Here is a 9,687-nt window from a genome sequence, read left to right as displayed (position 1 = left end):
TTATCTATAATAACACATTTTGTCTTAAATTTTATTTAATCTCATATAAGTAAGGCTACATCTGATTTCCTTTGTTTTGTGTTTCCCTGGTGTATTGTTTTTGATGTTTTTTTGCCTTTGACTTTTTGTGTCCTGTAATTTATATTTTTGGTGTGTTTCTTGGAGATGGCATATAGTATATTCCTTTTTTCAAATCTGACCCGATATTCTGTCTCTTACCTGATGAGTTTAATTCATTTACATTTATTTTTATTTTTATTTATTTTATTTTTTTTAAGATTTTATTTATTTATTTGAGAGAGAGAATGAGAGATAGAGAGCACGAGAGGGAAGAGGGTCAGAGGGAGAAGCAGACTCCCCGCTGAGCAGGGAGCCCGACGTGGGACTCGATCCCGGGACTCCAGGATCATGGCCTGAGCCGAAGGCAGCCGTTTAACCAACTGAGCCACCCAGGCGCCCTACATTTATTTTTATTATTGACATATTTGGATTTATTTTTACTTATATCTTTTTTTATTTGTCCATTTCAGTGCATCTTTTTATTTTTCCTTCACTTTGTTATTGTTGTTGTTGTGAAGTAAACCACTACACCCAACATGGGGCCCAAACTCATGACCTCAGGATCAAGAGTCACATACTCTATCAACTGAGCCAACCAGGCGCCCCTATTTTTCCTTCTTTACTTTGTTCTAAATTAAGGTTTTGCTTTGTTTGGTTTTCTCCCCCATTTACTGATTTGAGAGTTATTACACTTGTTTTCTACTCTCTCAATGGGAATTCCTGAGATTTTTTTTTTTAAGATTTTATTTATTCATTTAAGAGAAAAACAGAGAGATAGAGAGTAGGGGGGCTCAATCCCAGGACCCTGAGATCATGACCTGAGCCGAAGGCAGATGCTTAACCTACTGAGCTACCCAGTCACCCCCCTGAGATTTTTTAAGTGCACATTTAAAATGTCTAAATTTACCAATATCCTTCCCCTCCTTAAAGATAAAAGACCTTTCGATCTCCACTTTCTCTCTCCTGGCTCATGTACTATTGTCATCCAGAGATCTTTGTCTTTTTTAGGCTCTCAAATTAGATGTTTTATTAGAATTTCTTTCATTGAGAGCCTCTTGGTGGCAGATGGTCTCCATTTTTGTTCATCTGAAAATATTTCTATTTTTTTAAAAGTTTGCTGGGTGAGGGCGCCTGGGTGGCTCAGTTGGTTAAGCAACTGCCTTCGGCTCAGGTCATGATCCTGAAGTCCCAGGATCGAGTCCCACATCAGGCTCCCTCCTCGGCAGGGAGTCTGCTTCTCCCTCTGACCCTCTTCCCTCTCGTGCTCTCTATCTCTCATTCTCTCTCTCTCAAATAAATAAATAAAATCTTTAAAAAAAAAAAAGTTTGCTGGGTGAGGGGCACCTGGGTGGCTCAGTCGGTTAAACGTCTGCCTTCAGTTCAGGTCACGATCCCAGGGTCCTGGAATTGAGCCCCGAGTTGGGCTCCTTGCTCAGCCAGAAACCTGCTTCTCCCTCTCCCTCTGCCTGCTGCTCCCCCTGCTTGTGCTCTCTCTCTCACTATTTCTCTCTGTGTGTCAAATAAATAAATAAAATCTTTAAAAGAATAAATAAAATAAAGTTTGCTGGGTGTGAAATTCTAGGATGGTGGGAATTTCTTCTCATACTTGGCTACCATTGTACTATGCCATAGTGAGGAGTCTATTTCATGTTCCTTCATGGATAATGTCTTCCTTGGCTCATTGTATGGTCTGTTCTCTTTGGTGTTCTGCAATTTCACTCTGGTATGTCTGTGTTTGTTGATTTCCTCTTATTTAATCCACTTGGGATTCCCGAAACTGAGAACTGGTGCCTTCATGTTTCGGTGATTAAGTGATTCATTTTCTGAATCTTGCCTTTCCCCATTATTTTGATGTTCTTATTTTTTATCTGCAATTAATTGGTTGTTAGAACACTGGTCCAAGGGTCAGTGAACACTTGTGTCCCCTGGAAGCCATCTGGTTTATAAAAATTACAAGTGGAACAATTGGAACACCAATTTATGAATTGTCTATGGATGCTTCCAGGCTATAACAGCAAGCATGAGTAGTTGTGACAGAAATGAGAGGACCACAATGCCTAAAGTATTTATCATCTGACCCTATAAGAAAGAGTTATCTGATCTCTGCTTCTAGTCTTTGTGTCTTTTTTTTACTTTCACTTTTTATTTTTTTTTTAAGATTTTATTTATTTATTCATGAGAGAGAGAGAGAGAGAGAGAGAGAGGCAGAGGGAGAAGCAGGCTCCCAAGGAGCAGGGAGCCCGATGCGGGACTTGATCCCAGGACCCTGGGATCATGACCTGAGCCGAAGGCAGACGCTTAACCATCTGAGCCACCCAGGCGCCCTTACTTTCACTTTTTAAATTTGCTAAATATAATTGCTTTTCTCTAAGCCTCGTCTATGTGTTTCTCACATCTTTTTTTTTTTTAAGATTTTATTTATTTATTTATTTGACAGAGAGAGACACAGTGAGAGAGGGAACACAAGCAGGGGCAGAAGGAGAGGGAGAAGCAGGCTTCCTGTGGAGCAGGGAGCCCAATGTGGGGCTCAATCCCAGAACCCTGAGATCATGACCTGAGATGAAGGCAGACGCTTAATGACTGAGCCACCCAGGCGCCCCTTGATTGTTTCTTCATTGTCTCTAGCTCTTACTTATTTTTGATTCCCTCTCGTTCTTTTAAACACATTAAACATACTTTTTTCTGGATCAAATAAATAATTGTGATATTTTAATACCAAAGTCTTTACAGGCCTAATTCTGATGCTTATTGTTTCTTCCCATTCTTGTTAGCAGTGCCTCATACCCTCATGAGTTTTGTCCTTTTTTTTTTACTATGCAGTTGTATTTCTAATATCATTATGGGGATTTTGTCAGGCCTGCTTTAGGGATGCCTCTCTCTCCAGAAGATTTACATTCCTTTCTGCCGATTGCCTGGAGAGCACTATACTATCCACCCAGGTCTACTTTAAATAACATTTACTGCTTATAGTTTTCAAAGAAGAATAATGATGTAAGGGTCATTAAATCACAAAATGACTATTTTCCCTGAATTCATAGCCAAGGTCAAAATAGAAAAATAGGATGGATTTCTTTTCTAGTTCACTCTTTTTCTGAGGGTGTAGCTCACCCTTGGTCTGTTTTAAGTGGGGGGTTTAATCCTGCCTCCATGTCCTTCACAGGGGCAAGACTTTGTCTTCCATACCTGAGGGTATTTCCATCAAACAAAAGCTGAAGGCCACCTGGTGTCAGGAGGTACCATGTACAGCTGGCTTGAAGGTGCCCCTACTCTCTGTCAGGTTCACTTATGCAATTGAAAGAGTGAGGTTTTATTTTAATATTTTCAAAGGTTGGGTAGCAAGAGACTTTTAAAATATGTAGTCTATAATACTACCAGGAGTAGGTCAAGGTTAATTACATTTAATTTTTTTTTTTTTAAAGATTTTATTTATTTATTTGAGATAGAATGAGAGAGAGAGAGCACATGAGAAGGGGGAGGGTCAGAGGGAGAAGCAGACTCCCTGCCGAACAGGGAGCCCGATGCGGGACTCGATCCCGGGACTCCAGGATCATGACCTGAGCTGAAGGCAGTCACTTAACCGACTGAGCCACCCAGGCGCCCTACATTTAATTATTTTAAAATTAAAACTTCTGCATGATAGAAAACTCCCATGAATTGTGAGGTAGGGGGAGATGCTTAGACAGGGAGATAATATTTGCAACACAAGAAGTAATTTGTATACAGATTATACAAACAATTAATTTTTCTAAATAGTTGAACGATCTTAGAAAAATAGGCAGATCTCATAGAACAAAATAGAGGCAAAAATGCATGAAAGATGTTAAATTCAATAGTAATAAGGGAAAAGTGAGTATCTATGTCTTCATCCATTTGGGCTGCTGTAGCAGAATACCACAGACTTAAAAAAAAAAAACAAAACATTTCGGGCGCCTGGGTGGCTCAGTTGGTTAAGCGACTGCCTTCGGCTCAGGTCATGATCCTGGAGTCCCGGGATCGAGTCCCGCATCGGGCTCCCCGCTCAGTGGGGAGTCTGCTTCTCCCTCTGACCCTCTTCCCTCTCGTGCTCTCTATCTCTCATTCTCTCTCTCTCTCAAATAAATAAATAAAATCTTTAAAAAAAACAACAACAACAAAACATTTCTTTCTCACAGTTCTGAAGGACATAAAGTCTAAGATCAAGGTGCCATCAGATTCACTGCCTGATGAGAGCTCACTTCCTGGTTCATAAACAGCAGTCTTCTTGCTGTGTCCTCACATGGCACAAGGAGTAAGGAAACTCTCTGGGGTCTCCTTTACAAGGGCACTAATCCCATTCATAAGGACTCCACCCTCATGACCTAACCACCTCCCAAAGTTCTCATCTCCTAGTACCATCACATTGGGGGTTAGGATTTCAACATATGGATGCAGGGGTAGGCATAAACCTTCAGTCTATAGCTACCTAAGATCAGACAAATTCACTCAAGAGGTATATTACCTATAGAAACACTGCACAAAACATGGGCAAGAAAATGGATACAATAATTTTCATTATAACATGAGTTATAATTTTGAAAAATTAAAAATATCTGTTCAGCAGGAATCAAGTGAATCAACTCTAGTTTATACCTACATGAAATATTATGCAATAGTTAACAAGAATGAATTCAAATTGTTATGTGTCAACTTGAACAAATCTAAAAAGCAAATTACTGAGTAGAAAAAGGCTAGGTATAAAATAATGGTTGTACTAAAATATCATTTATTTACATTTTAAACACATAAAACAACACTGTATATTATTTATGGATACTTAAATATCTACAAAAAATGTAAAAACATGTATGGGATCAATACCCTTCAACTTTGGGGAAGTTGAAATCAATACCCTTCAACCTTGGGGAAGTAGTTCCTCTAGCAGGAGAAGCAGGAAGAGAAAAGAGTGGTGTTTTAGCATTACCTGCAATGTTCTTTTTTTTTTTAAGATTTTATTTATTTATTCATGAGAGACAGAGCGAGAGAGAGAGAGAGGCAGAGGGAGAAGCAGGCTCCCAAGGAGCAGGGAACCCGATCCCAGGACTCTGGGATCATGACCTGAGCCGAAGGCAGACACTTAACCATCTGAGCCACCCAGGCGCCCTGCAATGTTCTTTTTAATAGAAACGTATCTAAAGCAAATAAAGTAAAAATTAACATCTCAGATATATATATTATATATAATTAGCAGTGTATATATATATGTCTCTGTATTATTTTCTGTGCACTCTGAATGCCTAAACCACTTTATAACTAATTTTTTATTTATTTATTTTAAAAAATATTTTATTTATTTGACAGAGAGAGAGAGAGACAGGAAGAGAGGGAACACAAGCAGGAGGAGTGGGAGAGGGAGAAGCAGGCTTCCCACCGAGCAGGGAGCCCGATGCGGGGCTCGATCCCAGGACCTGGGATCATGACCTGAGCCAAAGGCAGACGCTTAACGACTCAGCCACCCAGGTGCCCCATGACTAATTTTTTAAAGAAGAACAAAATTAATGAGTGTAAAAATTGCCAATTTTTTTTTTTACAAGAACACTTATGAACAGGTATTTGAACATATAAATATATGTACTGCCATAAAAAAAATAAAAAGTTAATCAGGGTTTCAGAATATAGTCCAGAAACCAGCCCAAGTGTTGACTGGATTGTAAATTCTGTAGGAACCAAAATTTTAACTGTTTTCTTTTCCCTGAATTACCAGCACCTAAACAGAGACTAGCACATATTAACATCTTAAAAATGTAAAACTTCTGCATGATAAAAGAAAGTACAATCAAAGTCAAAATACAAATGATAGAGTAGGGAAAATATTTGCAACATTCATAATGGGAAATGGTTAATATCACTAATATTTTGAAGACATCTACAAATTAATTACGTATAAAGGATAACCTGATAGGAAAAAAATGTCCTAGATACATGAACCAGCAAGTCACAAAAAGAGAACTTGCAAATTGCCAACAAACATATGAAAAGATAGGCACCTTAATTATTAATTAGGGAGATATCAATTGAAACAATAACTTCTCTGCATATCTAATTGGCAAAAATTTCAAAAGACGGTTAACATCCAGAATTGACACTGGTACAGGGAAACTGACACATTTACAAACAGTGCATAAAAATGTAAATGCAACAGAGAGCAACGCCGTAAAATATGCATATAAATTTCCCCAAAATCATTGTCTGACTCCTAAAATGTTCAAGAAACCCAGAGAAAAGCAACATCTGGAAGGTTAAGAAACTGAAATTTCAGTTCCTGCTCAGGACAAAGGAGAGGAAGCTTGGAGCTTGAATTCTATCAATTTAGAAGGATTGGTAAACAACTTGGGAGTTTCCACTGAAATTGCTGAGGACTAAAAGCTGTGGCTCAAGACTAAGGAGTTATTCTAAAAATAAAGGGAAAACCAAAACAAACCAGCCTTTAAAAAGTATAAAAACAAATCTCCACTGGTTCAAAGCGATTGACCAATAATTTGTCTTCCTGAATATAAATGCTTTTCCGAGAAAGATTATAGAACCCAGAGTCTCTATAAATTATCATTCTCTAGTCCCCAGTATATATGGCAACAATACAAGCAAAACTCTCTAAATCTGTGAAACATGTGACCTGTAATCAAAAGAAAAATTAGTCAATAGAAACTGATGCATAGATGACCTAAACACTGAAGTTCAGCAATAGCTTTAAAACAGATACTAAAAATATATTTTAACTTAAAGAAAAATATGGTCATAATCAGTGAACAGATGGGGAAATCTCTGCAGAGGAATGAGAATATTCAAAAGAAAAAAATGGAACTCCAGAATTGAAGCAAAATGTCTGGAATGAAAAAGCCATTGGATGGGCTTAATGGTAGAATGGAATGGTAAAATAAGGGATCAGTGACCTCAAAGGCAGATCAGTAAAAATTATTCTATTTCATGAAATAGAATTTTTCTAACAAAAAACAGTACAGAATTTCAGTGACCTCTGGAATGTGTAAGAATTATCCCAGTTCTATTTGAATTCCACTAGAGATGGGTATTCATTATAAATATGCCAAACTATTTTGAGTTGTTAAAATTTGTCTAAATAACTGCATTGCTAAATCTGACATTTTTATTCCATAAGATATGATGGATCAAAAATATTTTCAAAGGGAATTTCAGTTATTCTGTAAATAATGAGAAAGTAAAAAGAAGTGCATTAAAGAAAAGAGACACCTGCCCGCAAGCCCCACTTCTCTTTCCCAGTCCCTCCTTTCTCTTAAATTTTAGGGCGCCTGGGTGGCTCAGTTGGTTAAGCGACTGCCTTCGGCTCAGGTCATGATCCCGGAGTCCTGGGATCGAGTCCCGCATCGGGCTCCCTGCTCAGCGAGGAGCCTGCTTCTCCCTCTGACCCTCCCCCCTCTCATGTACTCTCTCTCTCTCATTCTTGCTCTCTCAAATAAATAAATAAATCTTGAAAAGAAAAAAAAAAATTGGGGCCATTAAATCATTGCATGACTTGCTTTGTGATTATAAAAATTAACGTGAGAGGGACGCCTGGGTGGCTCAGTCGTTAAGCTTCTGCTTTCGGCTCAGGTCATGATCCCAGCGTCCTGGGATCAAGTCCCACATCAGGCTCCTTGCTCAGTGAGGAGCCTCCTTCTCCCTCTGTGGCTCCCCCTGCTTGTGCTCTCTCTCTCTCTCTCTGACAAATAAATAAATAAAGATCTTTAAAAAAAATTAATGTGAGATTTGTCTACTTTAGAATGATAAAGTGTTTTGGGTGGGGGGAGGTAGAGGGTAGAGGAATTTAAGGTAATTGCTACCTAAAAACTAACATCTTTGATGGTGCCCTGCTATTGATGTCCTTTCCTTCCATTCCAGTCCCTCCCTCCAATTCTTTTCCTTCTCCAATATATTTCCTTTGAACTTGACTACAGTCTAAAGTTAGTTCAAACACACTCAATTAAATATAAACATAAGGGACCCTTGATAAAACTATGTGGTCATTAAAATATTTATTCTGCCCAAGGCCTCATATCTTAATTCCATAAACTTCTTGGGTCCATCACCTTTCTCATAAGAGCCCTAGTGTCCTCTCATTCTTTCCTAATAGCTGCCTATAGTACACATTGGAAGAAATGTTTATGTTTTAAGTAAAAAATGCTCTTCCAAAATGATTGCTTGTTCAACTATATTTCCTGGGAAATTCAACCCAGTCACATCTTGTATGATCTCTTAAAGGAAGACGTGAAGATATAGGTTTGAAGAAATCAGGCCTCCAGAACCCCATCACCCACAGAGTCTGCAACTGCAAGACAAACTGGACAAGCTTGGCTAAGGCGGGCTTGCCTGCAGCTGTTGGAGAACTATTCCCAGGAGTTTCTAGGGTTGAAGCTTCTTCCTGCCAAGTTCTCAGGATGTGACTCCTCTCCTGCCAGAACGCAAAGTCATCTGAAATCTCTCCCACCAGTTTTCACTCCTCTCTACTTTCCCCAAACCAGCTACTCTTCCCCTCTATGCAATTTTGTGTTTCCTTTCTCTTAAGGGTTTTGCAAATTTTCAAAGCAAGGCTGACTTTCCCCCCCCTTTTTTTCAACTTTTTTCTAAGTGTAAATTAATGCATTGTCATCATAAACATAATTGTAAAATTGAAAAGGCATATAACAGCACCTTACCTCTCTTACCCAAAGACGACTGATTTTAATTTCTTTACTGAGTGATTCCTTTTGGGTTCAAATCCAATGGAAAATATAACATCAAGAAGTGGGGGGGGGGGGGCGCCTGGGTGGCTCAGTAGTTAAGCGTCTGCCTTTGGCTCAGGTCAGAGCCCCGCATCTGGCTTCCTGCCAGCAGGCCGGGAAGCCTGCTTTTCCCTCTCCCACTCCCCCTGCTTGTGTTCCCTCTCTTGCTGTGTCTCTGTCAAATAAATAAATAAAATCTTTTAAAAAAAAAGAGAGAGAGAGAACTGTGTGTGTCAATTAGACAGCCAACAACAACTTTGTATCCAGCTGTAGAGCCCTATAGGGAGGCACTGCAATCAAAAGTATGAGGGCTATTGTAGAGGGGGTTCTGGAAAGTTCCAGAAAAATCAGTGTGCTCTCCAGGTTTATCCACTAAATCACTGTGCAACAGTGACTGAAATCACTTTCTTTCCCTGAGGTCAGGTTCTTTATTGGTATAATAAAGGGGCTAGACTTGATAACTCTAGGTTTACTTCTACCGGGTATTTGTTATTTTTTTGTTGTGCTACCCCAATTTGCATTTGACTTTCCTGTGCATTTGTGTTTTGTGATTATTTGTTTGTATCTGTGCTCCTCCAATTAGTAAATTAATCTTGATGGGGACAAGGTCACCCCAAAATATGCCACCTTAGGCATATCATTTTGAGTTAAAGTTACATAAGAAACAGCCAATGCAAAAAGAACACTCTCATCGTCCTTTGTCTCCCTGAACGCAGGAAATAAATCTCCCGTGTGAAAGGAACCCTCCCTGTACCAGGAGGAAGAGAGACATCCTTATCACCAAGACAGAATTTAGGGCCAGGAAGGTTGTATAAACAAACCTTGTTACTTTATTTGCTAGCCCAAGACCAAACTTCTTCTTTGTCTTGTAAATTCCTCACAAATGTATTGTTTCTTT

This window comes from Zalophus californianus, chromosome 11 (assembly GCF_009762305.2).
Source record: "Zalophus californianus isolate mZalCal1 chromosome 11, mZalCal1.pri.v2, whole genome shotgun sequence".
NCBI lineage: Eukaryota > Metazoa > Chordata > Mammalia > Carnivora > Otariidae > Zalophus > Zalophus californianus.
Note: the sequence above shows the minus strand (reverse complement) of the source record.